Source organism: Vicugna pacos, unplaced genomic scaffold (assembly GCF_048564905.1).
Source record: "Vicugna pacos unplaced genomic scaffold, VicPac4 scaffold_20, whole genome shotgun sequence".
NCBI classification, from domain to species: Eukaryota; Metazoa; Chordata; class Mammalia; order Artiodactyla; family Camelidae; genus Vicugna; species Vicugna pacos.
The window spans coordinates 13,615,236-13,639,904 of NW_027328741.1; the positions used below are offsets into that span (position 1 = coordinate 13,615,236).

The 24,669-nt window shown below is 45.0% G+C and overlaps 1 protein-coding gene across 2 annotated transcripts in view; it reads left to right on the top strand.

The window, feature by feature from the left end:
* Window positions 1–24,669, top strand: part of LOC140694151 (putative N-acetylated-alpha-linked acidic dipeptidase) — a 64,228-nt gene that overhangs the window by 38,461 nt on the left and 1,098 nt on the right. Inside the window, exons 1-2 of one of the 2 annotated variants that reach the window (XR_012069904.1) lie at window positions 10,568–10,728; window positions 15,376–15,632. The gene's annotated coding sequence lies outside the window, so the exon portion shown is untranslated. Of the gene's footprint in view, window positions 1–10,567; window positions 10,729–15,375; window positions 15,633–24,526; window positions 24,599–24,669 lie in introns of those variants that run through there. The other variant, XM_072957562.1, reaches the window with a different exon arrangement.

The window sequence follows — 24,669 nt, forward strand, 5'->3', positions numbered from 1 at the left end:
TCTATGTATTTCTTTTAGACCCGTTTCTGAGCTGTGATATGTAGTAGGCAGGGTTGGAGCAATTCAGTTGTGAAGAAGAATAGGCAGAAGATGTTCACTGGGGAGTTCTCTCTGTGGTGTTGCCTGTCACTTGTTATGCTGACTTACAAAGTACTATTTGTTGATGTTGGCTTTATCCCTGCCTTAGCTATGGGAATGTCAGCCACCTACTCTGGTGCCCCTCAGGTTCTGAGCCCCAGGAAACATCAGTGCAGATCCAGCAGTGTCAGTCCCTTGGACCTGCCTTAGCAAGTGTGCAGTCACACACATGAATTTGTGGTCCACTACAGGTTCAGCTCAAACCCCAATCCCGCACCCACATATGGAACCATACACCACCCTGTTGTAAATACCCTCACTGGCCACCCTTCTTGAGTCAGAATTCCACTCACTGCCTGTAAGTCTCAGAGGTGTGGATCCACAAAGTGACCAGATACAGCAAATCCACCCTCTCTGCCTGGGGCTGTAAACAAATCTCAGTCCTGCCTGTGAAGTTGCAATGGCACAGGGTATGGAGTCAACATTCAGCTCTGCCTTTGTGCAGCAGTGTTGGCTATCACCAAGCCCCATTTCTCTTCTCATGAGAACACACCAACAATGGAGCCAAGTGGAGAAAGTAACTCTGGCACAGCTGTGTTTCATTCCTCCCCCATTATACCAACATTGGTGCTTTTTTATGAGAGTTTCAGTCTGTTGTGTTCCACACACACACACACAGCCAGAGCTCACACTGCCCTCTAGTTTCCTGAGGCTGCCTCTCTGCAGTGTGACCCAGCCCTCTGCCTGGGCTCTTCACTGACTCCAGTAGCCAGTTCTGGCTCATCCCTGCTAGCTCATGTCTAGGGCTGGTCATCACAGGGACCCTCTGTGTCAGTTTTCCCCAGTTCTGCCTGCCATGCAGTTGCCACTGTCTCCTCCAAACCTTGGAAGCTCTGCTTCTTTCCTAGCTGATCTCCCAGCTAGAGAGGTTGTGTCCCAGTGTGAGGGTGCCTTTCTTCCTATGCTACTCTTTCCCTGCAGGATCAGTCCTGCACTGAATTTTTCTTTTCTCTTTTTATTCCTTACCATATTTTGTTAGAATCTTCCTGTATTTCAAAATAAGAGACACTCTACCAGAGTTCAGGAGGTTTCTGTGCAATTCAATATTTTTGTAGATGTAATTCTTTGAGTATTTTGTGGGAGAGGTCAAGCTGTGAGTCTGTCTACTCTGCCATTTTGGCTCCTTCAAATTTTAAAATAGGGCTAGGTCTTTCTTAATTACTCTTAACAAGCTGTTGTAGTTTTCAGCGTACATGTCTTGTAATTTTTCCTTGCCTCTATTGGATGCTGATTCAGAACATACACAATCTTCTGGAGAAACCTGTCCCACCCTGCCATTTACTGCCAAATAGCTGGCCTGTGTCTGAGTCACCAAAAGGTTTTGTTCTTTATCTGATTCTTAATTCTTTAGAATTTATCATTTTACTCTCATAAATGCTGATTGTACTTGTAACAAATATTTAAAATAAAAATAATAAACTTTATTCTATAGATGAAATATGAATGAATCTCAAGTAACATATGCTTTTAATACCTTAGAATTAGTAAAGCAATATAGATACATTATAAACGCTTGAAATGTTGCCTAAAGGAAAAGTGCAGAGATTTGCAAATCCCACTCCCAGAAGTGACCGTCATTAATGGTTTGCTGAACATCTCTCAGTCTCTATCTCTCTCATTCTCTCTGCCTCTGTCTCTCACACACCACAAGATTCATTTACATCTATGATGATTTGACACATATGTGGTCATAGAGATGGCATCTTGGATGTAGATGATGGATTAACAGGCATCCAAACTGAGGGCTTCCTTGACATCAGGTAAAGACCTAGCACTCATTTTTCCAGCTGCACAACAGTCATTCCTCCATCTGAACCAGAACTGATGAATCCCACCCCCTCTCCATGAACATTAGTGTTGCTTCCATTTCCGTAGTAGTTTAACCAGGATTGTGATGAACATCCTTGAAAAGACATCTTTGAAAAATTGTGCAAGAATTTTAGTATGATCAACACTAAGCATTAGCACTGCTCGGAAAGTGGTGCACTTGTGGAACTGTGATGCATCCTGCATACTGTTCTCCCAGAGAGGGGAGTCTGCTCACTCTTCCCTCCAGGGGATCTACTGTGGCCTCTGTCTCCTCATGTTGTCACTAGAGCTGGTTGTCACCAGGCTAAAGGCCTGCCAGTGTGATGTTGACCAATGCTGTCTCCGAAGTGTGAACATCTTCTTGCATTCTCACTTGAGAGGTCGAGCATCTCTAATATACACTGGCCACCTGCATTGCCTCTTGTTGGAATTGCATGTGTTTGTTCTGTTTCTGTTTAGAACACAGTGTTTCAAGATATTTTTGGACCACAGGGATGTGAAACCTTTCTCTGACTTTAGGTTATGAAAAATGATATTTCCATGTTGTGGTTTGTCTTTCATGGATTTTGATTATTATTATTTTTTTTTATTTTGTTAGGTTATGTTTTGCCACAGGAAGAGCTAAGCATCTCCCTCCTGGCTCTGGTTTCACACATAGAATAGCAGTGCCTATCTCGAGATTATGCACATAGTTACTAAAAATATTCATTTTGTACATCTCATCTTTAATCCACATGGATTTCCCTTTGAAATAACCAAAATGCTACTTCAAGTGAAAAAAAAACACCAATCCCTTGTTAAAATATGAGAGCAGACACAAACAGCCATCTTTTGTATGATTTCATTGATAGGGAACATCCAGTGTAGGGAAAGACACACAGAGAGAAAGAGGATTAGGGCTTCTCAAGGGTTGGGGGAGGGAGAAAAGAGAATGTGTGCTTTGGATACAGGGTTTTATTTTGAGGAAAGAAACAGTCTGAAACTAGACAGTGACGATGGTTACACAGCATTGTGAATGCACTTAATGCTCCTGAATTGCACAATTTAAAATGGAAAAACATCTAAATTTTATTATGGTAAACTTAAAACATAAAAATAGATGGTACTCTAAATGACATGAAAGAAAACAAGGAAATGACAGAAAAAAGAAACAAAAATAATGCCAGGAGAAGGGAAGTAAAGTTCAGGTCTGGGAGTGGGTTGATTCTTAGAATTAGATGACAGTGTTGGTGGTTGCAGAGACATCTCAGCCCGTAGGGGTGGTGATGCCTGAATTGGCTCTGGGTATCATAGAAGTATGTATGTAGGTGCAGGGGGAGCTACAAGATCAGGCTCAGGGTCTCCCTGCAGGACTGGTAATGTAACCTGGCTCTAGGTCTCCTGTAGGGCTAATCTTACAGTCTGCAGAGCTGGTGGGATGTGACACGGTTCTGTGTGTTTTGCAGGTGCAGACTCGGGTTCCACAGCAGGGTTGTTAGAATGGGACCCAGTCCTGGGTCTCCTGCAGGAGCCAGCTCAGGATCTCATGCAAGACCAGGCTCAGGGTATCTTTGTAAGGCTTGTGGAATGAGATCCCATCATTTTTCTCCTGCAGCAGCAGATTCAGGGTGTCCCTGCAAGGTTTTGCAATTTCACCCTTCTCTATAACTCCTGCAGGAGCAGGCTTGGACTGTCCCTGCTGGGTTGTTGGAATATGACCCATCTCTGATTCTCTTTCAGAAGCAGGCTCAGGGTCCCCCTACAGGGCTAGTCGATTTTGTTCCAGTCTTAGGTCCTTTGCAGGTGCAGGACTGGGGTCTCCCTTCAGGGCTGGTGAAATGTGACTCAGCTGTTGGTCTCTTGCAGAAACAGGCAGAGATTCTCCCTGCAAGCCTTGTGGAATGAGACCCAGTGCTGGGTCTCCTACAGGAGCATGCTCGGGGTCTACATGCAGGGCTAGTGGAATTGGACCTGGCTAATGGTGTCCCTGCAGTGCTGCTGGAATTGTTCCAATTCTTGGTTGTCTTGAAGGTGTAGGCTCTAAGTCTCCCTGCATTGCTAGTGAAATGTGACCCAGTTGTGGTTCTCCTGAAGGGACAGTCTCAGGGCTTCCCTGCAGGGCTGGTGGATGGGACATAGTCCTGGGTCTCCTGGAGGAGCAGGCTCATGTTGCAACATGACCAATCTCAGGTTCTCCTGCAGGAATAGGCTCGGGGCCTTCCTGCAGGGCTTGTGGAATTGGACATGGCTCATGGTCTCCCTGCAGTGCCATTGGAATTGGTCCAATTCTTGGGTCATTTGAAGGTGTAGGTTGCAGGCTGATAAATTACCTATAGGGCTGGTAGAATGTGACATGGCTCTTAGTCTAATGCTAGAGCTGATTCAGGGTCTTTCCACAGGGTTGGTAGAATTGGTCCCAGGCCTGGGTCTCCTGCATGTGCAGGCCCTGGTATCCCTGTAAGGCTTGTGGAATGTGACTGGGTTTCTGTTTCCTGCAGGGGCAGGCTCAGAGTCTCCTTGCAGTGTTGCTGGAATGGCACATGGTTCTGAGTTTCCTGCAACAGCAGGCTTATGTTCTTCCTGCATGGCTATTTGAATATGACTCAGACCTTGGTCACTTGCAGGAGCAGGCTAGTTTTCTCACTGCTGGGATGGTGGAATCAGACCCTGTCCTGAGTCTTCTGCAGAAGCAGCTCCAGGTCTTCCTGCAGGGCTGTTGGAACAGGACCCATCACTGGTTCTGTTTCAGGAGTAGGCACAGAGTCTCCTTGCAAGGATAGTGTAATTGGACCCAGCTCAGGGGTCACTACAGGGCTGATGAAATGTGTCCTGGCTCTGTGGTTCCTGCAAGTGTAGATTCTGTGTCTCCCTTCAGGGTTGGTTTAGTGGGACCCATTCCTGGGTCTCCTGTAGTAGTAGGCTCAGAGTCTCCCTGCAGGGCTGGTGGAATGGGCCCCTTCTCTAGGTCACCTGCGAGAACAGATTTGGACTCTGCCTTCAGGCTGGTGGAATTGGGCCTGTTCTTGCATCTCCTGCAGGAGCAGGCCTTGGGTCTTCCTGGAAGAATACTGTAATATGACCCATCTCTGGTTCTCTTGCAGGAGAAGCTCATGGTCTCCCTAGAAGGTTAGCAGAATTTGTCCCATTCCTTGGTCCAAGGCTCAGGGTATCCCTGCAAGGTTGGTGGAATGGGACCTAGTCCTGTGTCTCCTGCAGTAGCAGGTTCTGTTCTCTTTGCAGTGCTGGTGGAATGTGACTCCACCCTGTGGTTCTTTTGCAGATGCAGGCTCAGGGACCCCACCAGAACTGATGGCTTTTAGTCTCCTATGGGAGCAGGTGAGGGATTCCCTGGAGAGCTGTTGGAATTGGTCCCAGTCCTGGGTCTCTTACAATTGCAGGCTCAGTGTTTCCCTGGAGGGTTTGTTGAATATGACTTGGCTGTGGGTATGCTGCAGGAGCAAGCTCAGTGTTTCCATGCAGGGTTGGTGGAATGGGATCTAGTTCTGGCTCTCCTGCAGGAGGAGGCTGGGGTTCTCCCTGGAGAGGCTGATGGAATTGGACTGGGATGTCTGTCTCCTGCAGAAGCAAGCCTACGGATTACCTGCAGAGCTGGTAGAATGTCACACAACTCTTGTTCTTCTGCAGGAGCTGGCTCATATTCTCTGTGAATGGCTTGGTCTCCCCCAGGAGCAGGTTTGTAGTCTCACTACAGGGCTGGTGTTATGTGACCCGCACTGTGTTTTCTGCAGATGCAGTCTTAGTGTTTGACTGCAGGTTTGGTGGAATGGGACGAAGTTCTGGGTTTCCTGGAGTAGCAGGCTCACGGTCTCCCTTCTGGGGTATTGGAATGTGACCCAGTCATGTGTTTCCTGCCGAAGTGGCCTCAGGATATCCCTGCAGGGCTGTTGGAATTGTACCTCACTGTGTATCACCTGCAGGATCAGGTTTGTGCTCTCCCAGGAAGGCTGGCGTATTTGGACCTATTCCTGGGTCTCCTGCAGAAGCAGGCTTTCAGTCTTCCTGCAGGGCTTCTGGAATATGACATATCTCTAATTTTCCTGCAGGATCAGGCTTGTGGGTCACCCAGCAAGGCTAGTGGAATTGAACCCACTTCAAGGTCTTAGTGCATGATTGATGGAATGGGACCCAGTCCTGGGTCTCCTGCAGGAATTGGCTCAGAGTCTTCCTGCAGGACTGGTGAAATTGGACCAATTCCTGAGTCTCCTGCAGGAGGAGGCCCTGCATCTTCCTGGAGGGATGGTGGAATATGACAGAGATCTGTTTCTCCTGCAGGAACAGGCTCAAGGTCTCCCTACAAGGCTAGTGTAATTGGACACATTCCTGGATCCATTGCAAGTGAAGGCATGATGGTCTTCCTACACAGCTGGTGGAATGTGATTCGGCTCTGAGTCTCCTGCAGGAGTAGGCTTAGGGTCTCCTTGAAAGATTGGTGAAATGGGACACAGTGCTGTGTCTCCTGCAGTAGCAGGCTCAGGTTCTCCCTACAGTATTGGTAAAATTGGACCTGGCTCTAATTCTCCTGCAGTAGCAGACTGAGGGTATACCTGCATGGCTGGTTGAGTGTGAAGGAACAGGAAGTCTTAATACATTGGCCCACTCCAGGGAAAAGGATAAACAGGGCTTGGTGCATGGTCTCGTATTTTCTGAAAAAGCCCCTTGAGATGTGTTGATTCTGATGACCTCTTCCAAGAACTTGAACACTTTTAGAATCTCTGCCCATTCATCTTGTTTAGACTGAAGGAATCTGCCTTTCATCAGTTCTTGGAATAGAGATCAACACAAAAGGAAAGAGGGAAGAAAAAAATACCAATCTATCTGTTGAGAAATCAGCTGAAGACATTAAAAAGTTCTCTTGCAATGCACTTGTTTCTATTTTGGTGCATTTAGAATCATTTCCTTATTATCAATTTTGGCCATTTAAATTAGAATATATATTGTTGTAGGCCTACTGGGGTTCGTTATGCTTGGACGCTCTGTGCTTGCTGTGTTGAGATGGCCGGATCTAGCTTTGGTTTAAGAAAATTTCAGTCTGATTTCTTCAAATACCTTTTCAAACCATTTGTCTTTATTCTTTTCCATGTGGGATTCCTATGAGTCATACACTGGTATGTTTTCTCTTATCCCAGGTTTCAGTTGCATTGCTTGCATTGGTTTTCACTTGCTTTTCTATGTCGTGTTCTGACTGAGTGATTGCGGTTATCCTGTTTTCTAAGTCATTTATTTGTTCCTGTGCATTATCTAGTACGATTTGGACTGTCTTTAGCTTAGCTATTCTCACCATTGAGTTTTCTGATTATATTTGGCTCATCTAAAGTGTTTCTCTTTCCATTTATTCTAGCCTGCATTTGTATTCATAGACTCAAGATTTCCTTCAGTGTTTTTATGTCCTCCCTTTTCAAGTCATGTTCTAGTAAATTTTGGGGGTCTAATACATTGGATGTTCCTTCAGGAGACTCCTGTCTTTTGAAAATTTGGAATAGTTCTTTTAACTTTATTATATCTCTCTATCGCTATGGGTTAAGGATTATCAGTTATCTATTATAGACTTGAACGGCTTTTGTAAGTGAAATCATTTCTGTGCACATTTAGTTTTAATGCTGTGAGGATTGTTTTTGGTATGTAATGATGCCATGCATTCCTTCTGTGTCTGTTGCCTGTTATATCTATGATTGCTACTGCGGTTTTTGTTGTGGTGAATATAACCTATTCTAGTAAAGTTAGCAGAGTGTCATTTTGGTTAAATGTTTATCATAGCTCTGACAGTGCTGGGACTACTAATTTTTGCTGGAATAGAGGTTTCCAAATGGTTTCTGGGCTGCAGGCTGGATATGTGGAGAGGGAATTGTTCCAATACACACTCATGAAAGTGCATTCGTCCTCACTGTTGCCACGGAAAAGTCAAAATTTTATAATGGGTTCCCTCAGGTTCTCTGCAAACAAAAACAAAAGTGGAAACAAATCTAATGATGTCACGCATTAGAACCTGCTGAAACAATCCTGCAGTGCCACAATTGGGTCCTTAGTGTAGTACTGGGTCAGCACCACAACTATAGTTGCATTAGCATGTGGTAGGCAAGGTTGATGGAAAGGCTTCAAATTCTCCTATTTTTCATCAGATCTCTGCTCCAAGAACTTTTGTCAATAAGGCATGGGAACTCAAAGGCAAGCATGGAGCATTTCAAAAACCTCTGCTTTGGACAATAAGAAATTTCAATCCTGCCTATGAAAGTTGCAGATCTTTTGGCTATAGAATCTTATTTCAACACTAAATTGCCCTGGATTCTAGAAACCAGATAAAGATGGCTCTGATTGAGACCATTTCTCCTTTATGGAGAAAATGAGCAATTATACTGTGGATGTGAAAAGGCTGTGACTAAGGCCCTGGGTTACTAAGCTAATCCACAACACATATGCCAGCAGATTTAATATTAAGAGAGGACCCAGGCAGATCTGTTCTCTAGATAGTACCAACCACAGCCCCAAACAATCTCCAAACCACTGGGAATAAATTTGTGACATCAGCCACACCCCTAACACACAGATTCCACAGGCACTCCTAGCTCAAAACTGGCAGATGCAGTCTTGGTCTGGGAATCAATTGCAGAGAAATTTTGTGATTATTGCTTTCAGTTATGTCAATCAAACGTCCACTATGCACTCTTTTAACCCTCAGCACATCGTCTTCCATCTTAAATGACCTGTCCACTTTAGAGTGTGCATCCCAGTAAAACACAGTTTCCCCTTTACTGCTCCTTCACCAAAGGTCAGGTCCTGCACTGATTTCCATTCTCTACTTTGCCTTCTACTCTTTCCAGGTTATGTGAGAATTCTTTCTGACTTTTGAAGTAAGAGATGTTTGGCCATTATTCAGCAGGGATCCTGAGCCAAGGGCCGGGAGAGTGGATGTTTATCTTGCTGTATACATGGGAGAGAGTGAGCGAAGTTTGCACTGGTACTCTGCCAGTTTGGCATGGATAAATTAACACAATTTAGACATAACTCACAGACACTTGATCCTTGTTTAGCTATTTTTCTCTATATCAATGGTGGAAGGATGTGTTCGAAGATTCCAAGTCTGACAATGTGTACATACCTCCATTGCAGACTTTCAAATAGTTAACAGACTTTCAAATAGTTAACCAAAAGTCATGAAGGAGGCAGGTCAACACTTTTCTCTTCGTGCTTCCAACACTAAGAAAAACAATGAAATAATTTTTAGAATCATTAACAACCACAACCATGGGTTTCCATTGTTCATGTGGTGCCCTTTCCTAGTAATGGCACATACTGGTCAATGTTGGTGATTCAAGGGGCAACATTACTATTTAGGAAAGCACAAAGAAACCCAAACAATGTATTTTTATACAGGCTTGGTTTCAATAGCACTTAGAGACATTATAGATATGAGAACACTGCTGCAATTTTGCTAGGCTATTGAAAATCATGTGCTCTTCTATGAAAGATGAGAATGTTTAATCGTCCAATTATGTTGAGAAACACAATTAAACCCGACAAATATGGCAACCACATTATATCCTGCACCAGGTACTTGATTGAAGGGAAAAGATGGTCCACAAAAAATGTGTCACTACATATCTATGCCAACAATTACACTCATTTCAATAACAGAATTATAATAGTTACAAATACTGTTTTGAAAAACTGAGGATAAATAAATATTCAAATTCAGGCAAAGAATCCACTCACTTACAAAACACCCTTCACACCAAAGTAGATATAACCACAGCATGATCTGAATCTGGGGGAAGGTCATCATTTCAAAGTGTGAGCTAAGAATTCAAACCAACCTATTTTGGTCGAGAGTAGTTGACCATGGAGGAGTTCACTGTTGTGCACAGAAAGTGAAGGTGGAGGAATTCTGAATCTAGGAGGGTCTTCCAGTACTCCTACAGGCTTCAATGCAGTTCAAGGGCTGATTCTCTGAAATGTATAACTGAGTGAAGGGGAGGGAAAAGCAAGTGCTTGAGAGCAAGGCACAACCCTGGGAAAAGGATTAGCAGGGCTTGGTGCATGGTCGTCTGAGTGGTTTGTAAATGCCCCGTGGAACGTTTGGAATTTCAAGACATCATTGAAGAACATGAGAGCTTCTATCATTTCTACCTTCTCTTATGTTTTGGATGGAAGAAATCTTGGACCCGTACTTGGAGCAGAGAATTAAATAACTTCCTCAAGTGCACATTCATATTCAACATGTTGCTGAAAGTATCAACGAGGCTCAATATGTCCATGAATGTCTTCCAAGATTGGTATTCTCTACAGTTCTCCATGTCAGTATTATTCATAGTAGCACAACAAATCTCATAAATGAGATCGCATCTCTCCTCAACCCGTGCAGATAACTTTTCTGCCAGATTCACTTCGTGTCTCCTATAAAGTCAAATTCTAAAGGATTGGGCAATTCTGAAAGTACCTCGGAGAAACACCAGTGAGCTGATGACAGGTATTTTTTCCACTGTCTGCTCTTAAGGGTTCTGGAAACTGACCCGTGAACACAGGCCATTGGGAAGCAGCAGTATCTCGAACTTACACAGTTTCCCGGACCAAACACTTAAGCCAAGCTCCACAGAGGGAGGCAGCCCCCCCATCAAACTGATGCACCTACAGAACTCTGCCCGGTTACCTAGGATCCAACAGCCACAACATGCCTCGCGGTACACACCAACATTCCACCTGGAATCCAACCGGTAACTGCCATCCCCAATGGCTGCTGCATCTTGTCAGTCTTGGGGGAGGGGCTGCATCCGACGAGAGGTTCCTAAGGTAAATGTGATTCTACCCACTAGCGTCCCATGGGCCTTTCTTCATCCCTCTTTACTTTGGTTCAAATCTGTATGCACAGTACCAAAGGAAGGAAGTGTGTCCATTTTCAGTTGATGGTTTACACGTCTTTAAATTTTCTAACAGTTCACAGCACACAGAGACCCACTAAAGGAGACTTCTGTTCCTGTAATATCCGTACACCCGGAAAACATATGCGTCGCCTGATTTCTGCTGAAACACCCGAAATCTCAGGAAATGGATCCATTTGTTTCATGGGGGCTGAAGTTCCAAGAAATGAAACCAACCCCAATGTGCACTTTACTGTCTGCCTCTTTTGCCCTTAGTACACTTTGGCAGAGCTACTTGTCTTTGTTATAGGCTTCTTACATTTCTTCTCTACGTAGGGTAGAATATGGCATTTATTCATACTGTTGGAAGACTTGCAAATCTATATAAAGGACTAGGACCCCATTTCTTCCAAATCGGCTTTTGGGTTACGTCACGATGTGCTCTTATGAAACAATATTTACGAATATAAATGCACGCCTCTGATTTCCAAATACAATTGTGTTCAGTACATGCAAGCCAAGAAACTGGGTCGATGAGTGCTGAATGATCCTTGATATCAACTTGAGAATTTACTTTGGAATAATCATGATTCCCTTGGTATATGTCACCAACTATACAGAGTTGGTGCTTGTTTGTTTGTATGATCCTTTGTTGGTCTGCATCCCGTTATTTTGCAAACAAGTCAGGCCATGCATCTCTCCTTTCGCTTCAAACACAGAGTCAAATAAGCTGATTCACTTAAGAGAGTGTTTCCAATAACCTATGATTTCCTGCTTCCCTCTCCCATCTTTAGGGTTTTGATGTCCTCCTTGCATTTTTCTGGTTTCTTCTTTGCCACTCAAGCACTTCTTGCATTTCCAATAATGGTTTTCTTCTTTCCATTTCATCTTGCTGCTTTTCTATTCAGGGAAGTATTGTCAACTTTTCTTTAAGAAGTTTTGAACTACAGAATTATCTTAAGATTTGCCGGTCTGTGGAATTCCCTAGCCCTGCCGTTAATAGAAATGGCTGCCATGTGGCATAGGCTACCCTAGATGGCAGCATTTGGCCATTCAGCATATGGTCTGTGTCCTGGCACTCCTCCCTGTCCTGCAATATTGCTGCCGAGATATCAGCTGAAACCCCTCTGGAGGTTCCCTTGTGACTATGTTGTTTCCTCCAGGTGCATTTAAATCACTGGGATATTCGTGAACTTTGTTGATTTGAATCATATAGCTGCTGGTAGGTCTATTGGGATTCCAACTCCTTTGGACGCTGTGTACTTCCTGAATTCGCATAGATGATTCTTTCTTGGCTTTCAGCAAGTTTCAGTGTGATTTTTCTACAGATAAATTTTCAGATATTTTTTGTTTCTTTATCTCTTGCTTTTCCATCTGGGACTCTTATGAATTCTAGTCTTTCATGCCCTGTCTTAACCCAGGATTCAACAGCAATGTTTTCATTGGTTTGCACTTGCTTTCCTATGTCTGCTTCTGACCGAGGGATTTCTGTTCCCCTGTCTTCACAGACATTCACGCGTCCCTCTGCATTAACAAGTCTGCTTAGGACTGAAATTTAGCCCTGATATTATCACATCCATTGAGATTTCTGATAATTTTGGCTCGTCTTCAGACTTTCTCTTCCCCTTTTCTGGTAATCTGCTTATTGTGATTATGAGACACTGTTGTATTTCAATGTTTCCTGACCTCAAATTTCAACACTTGGTCTGGATAGCGTTTTGCAGTCTAGTTGTTTGAAAGCTTATCTTTTGGGACTTCAATATCTTTGGAACTGAAAATGGTACTTCCTGTTTCTTTTAATGTATTTCTTCATCTCTACTGGTCAGGTAATATCATGTATTTAAGGTAGATTTCTAGGGCTTTGTTAAGTGACAATTTTAGGCTCTTGCCTCTGCACAATGCCATGGGATTTTTGTGAGGACAATTTCTCCAAGACATTGATGCCATATCCTGTTCCTGTGTGTGTTGTCCTGTATATCTCCAATTGCTGGTGTTGCATTTGTTGTGATAAACAACCCATACTATTTCGAGTAGCATAACTTCATTTTGATTACGCTTATCTCACATTTCTGAAAGTGCGCAGGACACTTCCTCTTGTGGAAATGAAGCTTCTAAAGGTTCTCAGCTCTGCATTCTGCTCTATGTCATTTTGGAGTGTTTCCAAAACAGCAAACTGAGAGTGCACTTGTGCTTTGAAGAGCCACGGGAATGTCCCAATGAAAGCAGTTCTTCCCAGAGCTTCTCTGTCTACTGACACAACATTGGAAGCATATCTATGGATGTCACACATCAGGGTCTGCTGGAATGGTCCCGCAGACCTGCATTGGCGTCCTCTGTGCCGTTCCGTGCCAGTGCCATCCAAAATGTAGCATCCGCTTTTGGGAGATAATGGTGAAGGTAATGCTTCCTCTTCTCACGCTGTGGACTTGGACCACTCTTCCTTGTCCTCTCATCCTAGTGGCACGGGTGCACGAAGGCAACCGCAGAGCTGTTGCGCATCCTGTGCCTCAAACCAAAGCATAATCCCAGCCCAGGTTATGAATGTAGCAGATCCTAAGGCTTTTCATTCTGATTTCATACCCAAGGCCCCCTGGATCCCTCAGACCAGATGCACGATAGCTCTGATTCAGCCCCACACGTGCTCTATTGGCAAAATGCCCAATTGGTCCCTGGTCCTGCAGATGCACTGGGTGTGGCCATGGGACATATCGGTAATCTCAACCGCGTGACCAGTGTGGTTGCTTTATCATTGGTACACAGTTCGGCTTGCTCTCTTGATTCGACCCACCACATCCCACAACGCACTCCAGATCCCTGAGACTCAGCGTGTGCCATCATCCGTAGCCCTATCCCTCACTGACCGTTGCCTCTGCTACCTCAAATTTGGCAGATCGGATCTTGGTTTCAGAATCAACTGTGGGGATATTTTGCGCTGGTTTCTTTGAGTTCTGTCAGCCAAGCATCTGCTGTGCACTCTTGTAAATCTCAGCACATCACCTTCAATCCCATGTCTCCTGTCCGCTTGAGAGTGTGCGTCCAAGTTAACAGAGTTTCACCCTTGTTGCTCCATCACCAGGGGTCAGACCCTGCACTGGTTTCCATTCCCTGCATTGCCTTCTCCTGCTTCCAGGTGTTCTGAGGCCTCATCCTGTCTTTGGTAGTAACAGACCTCTCTTCGGCAAGTGTCCTGTGCAAGGGCTGGGTGAGTGGATGTTTCCATTGCTCTGTACATGGGAGCGGGTGAGTGCAGGTTGCACTTCTTCTCTGCCAACTGGGCATCGATGAATCAACACTATCCAGATACATTTCACAGAAATGTGATATTTGCTTAGCTCTTGGTTTCTATACAGCCGTGGTGGGAGGGATTGTCCGAAGACAATTGTTTTGACATTATGTTGATATCTCATTTGCACCCTTTAAGAATTTTAACAGAATTCATTTACATGTTTTGGGAGTTATACGAAAATGAAGTTATTTTTTGAAACACGCTAAATCGACCTAGAAGCCAGACTTGTCAATTTTGGTAACATTCTGTCAGCTCTACGGGAAACCTAGACAGATAGAATGCAAACTAGCAGTCCAAACTGTTAAAGGGGTCATGTCAGCTCTTTACGGTTGAAGCCTCCGAAACCAACAGGAACCATGAAATAACTATTGGAAACAGGAAGTAACCCCCAACCTTGGATACACTTGTGCATGTGGTGCCCTTTACTCCCAATGACACCTACTGGCCAATGTTGGCATTTCAAGGGGTAACATCCCTCTCTAGGAAAATACAAGAGGAAACAAACCAAATATATACATTTAGGTTTGAATCTAAAAGCACCTAGAGGCATTATAGCTAGGAGAACCCTGCTGCAGTTATGCTAGTCTATTGAGAACCAGGTGTTCTTCTATCAGTGATGAGAACGCTTAATCATCCGATCATGTTGGGTAAAGCCATTTAACGCAACCAAGTCTGCACCCCCATGATATAGTGCCCCCGGGGGCTTGACTCAAGTGAAAGGCGATCCACAAAAGCTGTGACTTTAATGTCATTGGCGACTTTTACAGTACAGTTCACTTTCTGACTTATACTATTTACCTATACTGTCTTGAAAAACTGAGGCCTAATACAGATTCAAGTTCAGTCAATGATTCCCCTCACTTACCACACTCCCTTCACCCCAGGGAAGACATAAACACAACATTTGCTGAATCTAGCGGAAGGCCATCGTTTCTAGGTGTGAGCTAAGTATTCAATTCCTATCTATTTCAGCCGAGACTATTTGACCTTTAAGGAGTTCACTGTTGTTCACAGAGTGTGAAGCTGGAGGAACTCTGATTCTAGGAGGGGCTTGCTCTTCTCGTAATGGCTTCCTTGCAGCTCAGGTACTGATCCTTCAAAATGGATGCCTGAGTGGAGGGGAGGGAAGGGCAAGTGCTTGCTAGCTAGGCCCAAACCTGGGAAAAGGCTTACCTGGGCGTGGTGAATTTTGGTCAGAATGGCTTGGGAATGCCCCTTGGGACGTGTGGATTCTCACGACCTCTTCCAAGAACAGGAGCGTTTTGATCATCTCTGCCATCTCTTCTCTTGCAGACGTCAGGGACCTTGGACCCGTTCTTGGAGAAGAGAATTGAGGAACTTCCTCAAGTCCACGTTGGCACTCCGTATGTTTCTGCCAGGATCAGCGAGGTCCAATATGTCTCATGAATGTCTTTTGAGCCTGGTATCCTCTACAGCTGTCTCCACGCCAGTATTCTCCATGGTAGCAGAACATCTCTCATCAATGTGTTCGCATCTCTCCTCAATCCGTGCAGCCAGCTTTTCGGCCAGCTTCTCTTCGTGTCTCCCATAAAGTCGACTTCACCAGGACTGGGCAAGTCGGAAAGTACCTCGGAGCCTCACCAGTAAGCTGATGACAGGCAGATCTTCCACTGTCTGCCCTTTCAGGTTCTGGAAACTGACCTGTGAACTCAGGTCTTTGGGCAGCAGCAGTATCTCGAACTTACACAGCTTCCCGGACCAAACACCTAAGCCAAGCTCCACAGACGGCGGCAGCCTCTCCATCCCACAGATCCACCCACAGAACTCTGCCCGGTTTCCTAGGATCCAACAGCCACAAGATGCCTCGCGGTACACACCAACATTCCACCTGGAATCCAACCGTTAACTGACATCCCCAATGGCTGCTGCATCTTGTCAGTCTTGGGGGAGGGGCTGCATCCGACGAGAGGTTCCTAAGGTAAATGTGATTCTACCCACTAGCGTCCCATGGGCCTTTCTTCTTCCCTCTTTCCTTTGGCTCAGATCTGTATGCACAGTACCAATGGAGGGACGTGTGTCCCTTTTCAGTTGATGCTTTCACACGTCTTTAAACTTTCTAACAGTTCACAGTACACAGAGACCCACGAAAGGAGACTTATGTTCCTATAATATCCGTACACCCGGAATACATATGCGTCGCCTGATTTCTGCTGAAACACCCGCACTCTCAGGACATGGATCCATTTGTTTCATGGGGGCTGAAATTCCAAGAAATGAAACCAACCCCAATGTGCACTTTACTGTCTGGCTCTTTTGCTCTCAGTACACTTTGGCAGAGCTACTTGCCTTTGTTATAGGCTTCTTACATTTCTTCTCTACGTAGCGTAGAATATGGCATTCCTTCATCCTGTTGGAAGACATACAAGTCTACATCACGGACTAGGAATCCATTTGATTCCAAATCAGCATTTGGGTTAGGTCACGATATGCTCTTATGAATCAATATTTACGAATATGAATGCACGCCTCTGATTTCCGAATACAAGTGTGCTGATTACATGCAAGCCGCGATACTGGGTCGATGCTTGCTGAAGGATCCTTGACATCACCTTGAGTATTTTCTTTTGAAGAATCATGGTTCCCTTGGTATATGTCAGCCAACCGTACCCGTTTGGTGCTTGTTTGTTGGTTTGATTATTTGTTGGTCTGCTTCTCGCTTGTTTTGCAAACACGTCAGGCCATGCATCTCTCCTTTCGCTTCAAACAGAGAGTCAAATAAGCTGATTCACTTAAGAGAGTGCTTCCAATCACCTATGATTTCCTGCTTCCCTCTCCCATCTTTAGGGTTTTGATGTCCTCCTTGCTTTCTTCTTGTTTCTTCTTTGCCACTCATGCTCTTCTTGCATTTCCAATAATGGTTTTCTTCTTTCCATTTCCTCTTGCTGCTTTTCTATTCAGGGGAGTTTTGTCAACCTTTCTTTTAGAAGAAATTTTGAACTGCTGAATTCTTTTAAGGTTTGCCGGTCTGTGGAATTGTCTAGCTCTGCCGTTATTAGAAATGGTGGTCATGTGGCATAGGCTACCCTAGATGGCAGCATTTGGCCATCAGGATATGGTCTGTGTCCTGGCACTCCTCCCTGTCCTGCTATATTGCTGCCGAGATATCAGCTGAAACCCCTCTGGAGGTTCCCTTGTGACTATGTTGTTTCCTCCAGGTGCATTTAAATCACTGGGATATTCGTGAACTTTGTTGATTTGAATCATACAGCTGCTGGTAGGTCTATTGGGATTCCACCTACTTTGGACGCTGTGTACTTCCTGAATTCGCATAGATGATACTATCTTGGCTTTCAGCAAGTTTCAGTGTGATTTTTCTACAGATAAATTTTCAGATATTTTTTGTTTCTTTATCTCTTGCTTTTCCATCTGGGACTCTTATGAATTCTAGTCTTTCATGCCCTGTCTTAACCCAGGATTCAACAGCAATGTTTTCATTGGTTTGCACTTGCTTCCCTATGTCTGCTTCTGACCGAGGGATTTCTGTTCCCCTGTCTTCACAGTCATTCACGCATCCCTCTGCATTATCTAGTCTGCTAAGGACTGAATTTTAGCCCTGATATTATCACATCCATTGAGTTTTCTGATATTTTTTGGCTCGTCTTTAGACTTTCTCTTCCCCTATTCTGGTGTTCTGCCTTTGGTGATTCTGAGACACTGTTGTTCTTCAGTGTTTTCCTGACCACCCTTTTCAACCCTTGGTCTGGATAGCGTTTTGCAGTCTAGTTGTTTGAAAGCTTATCTTTTGGGCCTTCAATATCTTTGGAACTGAAAATGGTACTTCCTGTTTCTTTTACTGTACTTCTTCATCTCTACTGGTCAGGTAATATCAGATATCTAATGTAGACTTCTAGGGCTTTGTTAAGTGAAAATTTTAGACTCTTGGCTCTACGCAATTCCATGGGATTTCTGTGAGGACAATTTCTCCTAGACATTGATGCCATATCCTGTTCCTGTGTGTGTTGTCCTGTATATCTCCAATTGCTGGTGTTGCATTTGTTGTGATAAACAACCTATACTATTTCGAGTAGCATAACTTCATTTTGATTACGCTTATCTCACATTTCTGAAAGTGCGCAGGACACTTCCTCTTGTGGAAATGAAGCTTCTAAAGGTTCTCAGCTCTGCATTCTGCTCTATGTCATTTTGCAGTGTTTCCAAAACAGCAAACTGAGAGTGCACTTGTGCTTTGAAGAGTCACGGGAATGTCCCAATGAAAGCAGTTCTTCCCAGAGCTTCTCTGTCTACTGACACAACATTGGAAGCATATCTATGGATGTCACACATCAGGGTCTGCTGGAATGGTCCCGCAGACCTGCATTGGCGTCCTCTGTGCCGTTCCGTGCCAGTGCCATCCAAAATGTAGAATCCGCTTTTGGGAGATAATGGTGATGGTAATGCTTCCTCTTCTCACGCTGTGGACTTGGACCACTCTTCCTTGTCCTCTCATCCTAGTGGCACGGGTGCACGAAGGCAACCGCAGAGCTGTTGCGCATCCTGTGCCTCAAACCAAAGCATAATCCCAGCCCAGGTTATGAATGTAGCAGATCCTAAGTCTTTTCATGCTGATTTCATACCCAAGGCCCCCTGGATCCCTCAGACCAGATGCACGATAGCTCTGATTCAGCCCCACACGTGCTCTATTGGCAAAATGCCCAATTGGTCCCTGGTCCTGCAGATGCACTGGGTGTGGCCATGGGACATATCGGTAATCTCAACCGCGTGACCAGTGTGGTTGCTTTATCATTGGTACACAGTTCGGCTTGCTCTCTTGATTCGACCCACCACATCCCACAACGCACTCCAGATCCCTGAGACTCAGCGTGTGCCATCATCCGTAGCCCTATCCCTCACTGACCGTTGCCTCTGCTACCTCAAATTTGGCAGATCGGATCTTGGTCTCAGAATCAACTGTGGGGATATTTTGCGCTGGTTTCTTTGAGTTCTGTCAGCCAAGCATCTGCTGTGCACTCTTGTAAATCTCAGCACATCACCTTCAATCCCATGTCTCCTGTCCGCTTGAGAGTGTGTGTCCAAGTTAACAGAGTGTCACCCTTGTTGCTCCATCACCAGGGGTCAGACCCTGCACTGGTTTCCATTCCCTGCATTGCCTTCTCCTGCTTCCAGGTGTTCTGAGGCCTCATCCTGTCTTTGGTAGTAACAGACCTCTCTTCGGCAAGTGTCCTGTGCAAGGGCTGGGTGAGTGGATGTTTCCATTGCTCTGTACATGGGAGCGAGTGAGTGCAGGTTGCACTTCTTCTCTGCCAACTGGGCATCGATGAATCAACACTATCCAGATACATTTCACAGAAATGTGATATTTGCTTAGCTCTTGGTTTCTATACAGCCGTGGTGGGAGGGATTGTCCGAAGACAATTGTTTTGACATTATGTTGATATCTCATTTGCACCCTTTAAGAATTTTAACAGAATTCATTTACATGTTTTGGGAGTTATACGAAAATGAAGTTATTTTTTGAAACACACTAAATCGACCTAGAAGCCAGACTTGTCAATTTTGGTAACATTTTGTCAGCTCTACGGGAAACCTAGACAGATAGAATGCAAACTAGCAGTCCAAACTGTTAAAGGGGTCATGTCAGCTCTTTACGGTTGAAGCCTCCGAAACCAACAGGAACCATGAAATAACTATTGGAAACAGGAAGTAACCCCCAACCTTGGATACACTTGTGCATGTGGTGCCCTTTACTCCCAATGACACCTACTGGCCAATGTTGGCATTTCAAGGGGTAACATCCCTCTCTAGGAAAATACAAGAGGAAACAAACCAAATATATACATTTAGGTTTGAATCTAAAAGCACCTAGAGGCATTATAGCTAGGAGAACCCTGCTGCAGTTATGCTAGTCTATTGAGAACCAGGTGTTCTTCTATCAGTGATGAGAACGCTTAATCATCCGATCATGTTGGGTAAAGCCATTTAACGCAACCAAGTCTGCACCCCCATGATATAGTGCCCCCGGGGGCTTGACTCAAGTGAAAGGCGATCCACAAAAGCTGTGACTTTAATGTCATTGGCGACTTTTACAGTACAGTTCACTTTCTGACTTATACTATTTACCTATACTGTCTTGAGAAACTGAGGCCTAATACAGATTCAAGTTCAGTCAATGATTCCCCTCACTTACCACACTCCCTTCACCCCAGGGAAGACATAAACACAACATTTGCTGAATCTAGCGGAAGGCCATCGTTTCTAGGTGTGAGCTAAGTATTCAATTCCTATCTATTTCAGCCGAGACTATTTGACCTTTAAGGAGTTCACTGTTGTTCACAGAGTGTGAAGCTGGAGGAACTCTGATTCTAGGAGGGGCTTGCTCTTCTCGTAATGGCTTCCTTGCAGCTCAGGTACTGATCCTTCAAAATGGATGCCTGAGTGGAGGGGAGGGAAGGGCAAGTGCTTGCTAGCTAGGCCCAAACCTGGGAAAAGGCTTACCTGGGCTTGGTGAATTTTGGTCTGAATGGCTTGGGAATGCCCCTTGGGACGTGTGGATTCTCACGACCTCTTCCAAGAACAGGAGCGTTTTGATCATCTCTGCCATCTCTTCTCTTTCAGACGTCAGGGACCTTGGACCCGTTCTTGGAGAAGAGAATTGAGGAACTTCCTCAAGTCCACGTTGGCACTCCATATGATTCTGCCAGGATCAGCGAGTTCCAATATGTCTCATGAATGTCTTTTGAGCCTGGTATCCTCTACAGCTGCCTCCACGCCAGTATTCTCCATGGTAGCAGAACATCTCTCATCAATGTGTTCGCATCTCTCCTCAATCCGTGCAGCCAGCTTTTCGGCCAGCTTCTCTTCGTGTCTCCCATAAAGTCGACTTCACCAGGACTGGGCAAGTCGGAAAGTACCTCGGAGCCTCACCAGTAAGCTGATGACAGGCAGATCTTCCACTGTCTGCCCTTTCAGGTTCTGGAAACTGACCTGTGAACTCAGGTCTTTGGGCAGCAGCAGTATCTCGAACTTACACAGCTTCCCGGACCAAACACCTAAGCCAAGCTCCACAGACGGCGGCAGCCTCTCCATCCCACAGATCCACCCACAGAACTCTGCCCGGTTACCTAGGATCCAACAGCCACAACATACCTCGCGGTACACACCAACATTCCACCTGGAATCCAACCGGTAACTGCCATCCCCAATGGCTGCTGCATCTTGTCAGTCTTGGGGGAGGGGCTGCATCCGACGAGAGGTTCCTAAGGTAAATGTGATTCTACCCACTAGCGTCCCATGGGCCTTTCTTCTTCCCTCTTTCCTTTGGCTCAGATCTGTATGCACAGTACCAATGGAGGGACGTGTGTCCCTTTTCAGTTGATGCTTTCACATCTTTAAACTTTCTAACAGTTCACAGTACACAGAGACCCACGAAAGGAGACTTATGTTCCTATAATATCCGTACACCCGGAATACATATGCGTCGCCTGATTTCTGCTGAAACACCCGCACTCTCAGGACATGGATCCATTTGTTTCATGGGGGCTGAAATTCCAAGAAATGAAACCAACCCCAATGTGCACTTTACTGTCTGGCTCTTTTGCTCTCAGTACACTTTGGCAGAGCTACTTGCCTTTGTTATAGGCTTCTTACATTTCTTCTCTACGTAGCGTAGAATATGGCATTCCTTCATCCTGTTGGAAGACATACAAGTCTACATCACGGACTAGGAATCCATTTGATTCCAAATCAGCATTTGGGTTAGGTCACGATATGCTCTTATGAATCAATATTTACGAATATGAATGCACGCCTCTGATTTCCGAATACAAGTGTGCTGATTACATGCAAGCCGCGATACTGGGTCGATGCTTGCTGAAGGATCCTTGACATCACCTTGAGTATTTTCTTTTGAAGAATCATGGTTCCCTTGGTATATGTCAGCCAACCGTACCCGTTTGGTGCTTGTTTGTTGGTTTGATTATTTGTTGGTCTGCTTCTCGCTTGTTTTGCAAACACGTCAGGCCATGCATCTCTCCTTTCGCTTCAAACAGAGAGTCAAATAAGCTGATTCACTTAAGAGAGTGCTTCCAATCACCTATGATTTCCTGCTTCCCTCTCCCATCTTTAGGGTTTTGATGTCCTCCTTGCCTTCTTCTTGTTTCTTCTTTGCCACTCATGCTCTTCTTGCATTTCCAATAATGGTTTTCTTCTTTCCATTTCCTCTTGCTGCTTTTCTATTCAGGGGAGTTTTGTCAACCTTTCTTTTAGAAGAAATTTTGAACTGCTGAATTCTTTTAAGGTTTGCCGGTCTGTGGAATTGTCTAGCTCTGCCGTTATTAGAAATGGTGGTCATGTGGCATAGGCTACCCTAGATGGCAGCATTTGGCCATCAGGATATGGTCTGTGTCCTGGCACTCCTCCCTGTCCTGCAATATTGCTGCCGAGATATCAGCTGAAACCCCTCTGGAGGTTCCCTTGTGACTATGTTGTTTCCTCCAGGTGCATTTAAATCACTGGGATATTCGTGAACTTTGTTGATTTGAATCATACAGCTGCTGGTAGGTCTATTGGGATTCCACCTCCTTTGGACGCTGTGTACTTCCTGAATTCGCATAGATGATACTTTCTTGGCTTTCAGCAAGTTTCAGTGTGATTTTTCTACAGATAAATTTTCAGATATTTTTTGTTTCTTTATCTCTTGCTTTTCCATCTGGGACTCTTATGAATTCTAGTCTTTCATGCCCTGTCTTAACCCAGGATTCAACAGCAATGTTTTCATTGGTTTGCACTTGCTTTCCTATGTCTGCTTCTGACCGAGGGATTTCTGTTCCCCTGTCTTCACAGTCATTCACGCATCCCTCTGCATTATCTAGTCTGCTAAGGACTGAATTTTAGCCCTGATATTATCACATCCATTGAGTTTTCTGATATTTTTTGGCTCGTATTTAGACTTTCTCTTCCCCTATTCTGGTGTTCTGCCTTTGGTGATTCTGAGACACTGTTGTTCTTCAGTGTTTTCCTGACCACCCTTTTCAACCCTTGGTCTGGATAGCGTTTTGCAGTCTAGTTGTTTGAAAGCTTATCTTTTGGGCCTTCAATATCTTTGGAAATGAAAATGATACTTCCTGTTTCTTTTACTGTACTTCTTCATCTCTACTGGTCAGGTAATATCAGATATCTAATGTAGACTTCTAGGTCTTTGTTAAGTGAAAATTTTAGACTCTTGGCTCTACGCAATTCCATGGGATTTCTGTGAGGACAATTTCTCCTAGACATTGATGCCATATCCTGTTCCTGTGTGTGTTGTCCTGTATATCTCCAATTGCTGGTGTTGCATTTGTTGTGATAAACAACCTATACTATTTCGAGTAGCATAACTTCATTTTGATTACGCTTATCTCACATTTCTGAAAGTGCGCAGGACACTTCCTCTTGTGGAAATGAAGCTTCTAAAGGTTCTCAGCTCTGCATTCTGCTCTATGTCATTTTGCAGTGTTTCCAAAACAGCAAACTGAGAGTGCACTTGTGCTTTGAAGAGTCACGGGAATGTCCCAATGAAAGCAGTTCTTCCCAGAGCTTCTCTGTCTACTGACACAACATTGGAAGCATATCTATGGATGTCACACATCAGGGTCTGCTGGAATGGTCCCGCAGACCTGCATTGGCTTCCTCTGTGCCGTTCCGTGCCAGTGCCATCCAAAATGTAGCATCCGCTTTTGGGAGATAATGGTGAAGGTAATGCTTCCTCTTCTCACGCTGTGGACTTGGACCACTCTTCCTTGTCCTCTCATCCTAGTGGCACGGGTGCACGAAGGCAACCGCAGAGCTGTTGCGCATCCTGTGCCTCAAACCAAAGCATAATCCCAGCCCAGGTTATGAATGTAGCAGATCCTAAGGCTTTTCATTCTGATTTCATACCCAAGGCCCCCTGGATCCCTCAGACCAGATGCACGATAGCTCTGATTCAGCCCCACACGTGCTCTATTGGCAAAATGCCCAATTGGTCCCTGGTCCTGCAGATGCACTGGGTGTGGCCATGGGACATATCGGTAATCTCAACCGCGTGACCAGTGTGGTTGCTTTATCATTGGTACACAGTTCGGCTTGCTCTCTTGATTCGACCCACCACATCCCACAACGCACTCCAGATCCCTGAGACTCAGCGTGTGCCATCATCCGTAGCCCTATCCCTCACTGACCGTTGCCTCTGCTACCTCAAATTTGGCAGATCGGATCTTGGTCTCAGAATCAACTGTGGGGATATTTTGCGCTGGTTTCTTTGAGTTCTGTCAGCCAAGCATCTGCTGTGCACTCTTGTAAATCTCAGCACATCACCTTCAATCCCATGTCTCCTGTCCGCTTGAGAGTGTGCGTCCAAGTTAACAGAGTTTCACCCTTGTTGCTCCATCACCAGGGGTCAGACCCTGCACTGGTTTCCATTCCCTGCATTGCCTTCTCCTGCTTCCAGGTGTTCTGAGGCCTCATCCTGTCTTTGGTAGTAACAGACCTCTCTTCGGCAAGTGTCCTGTGCAAGGGCTGGGTGAGTGGATGTTTCCATTGCTCTGTACATGGGAGCGAGTGAGTGCAGGTTGCACTTCTTCTCTGCCAACT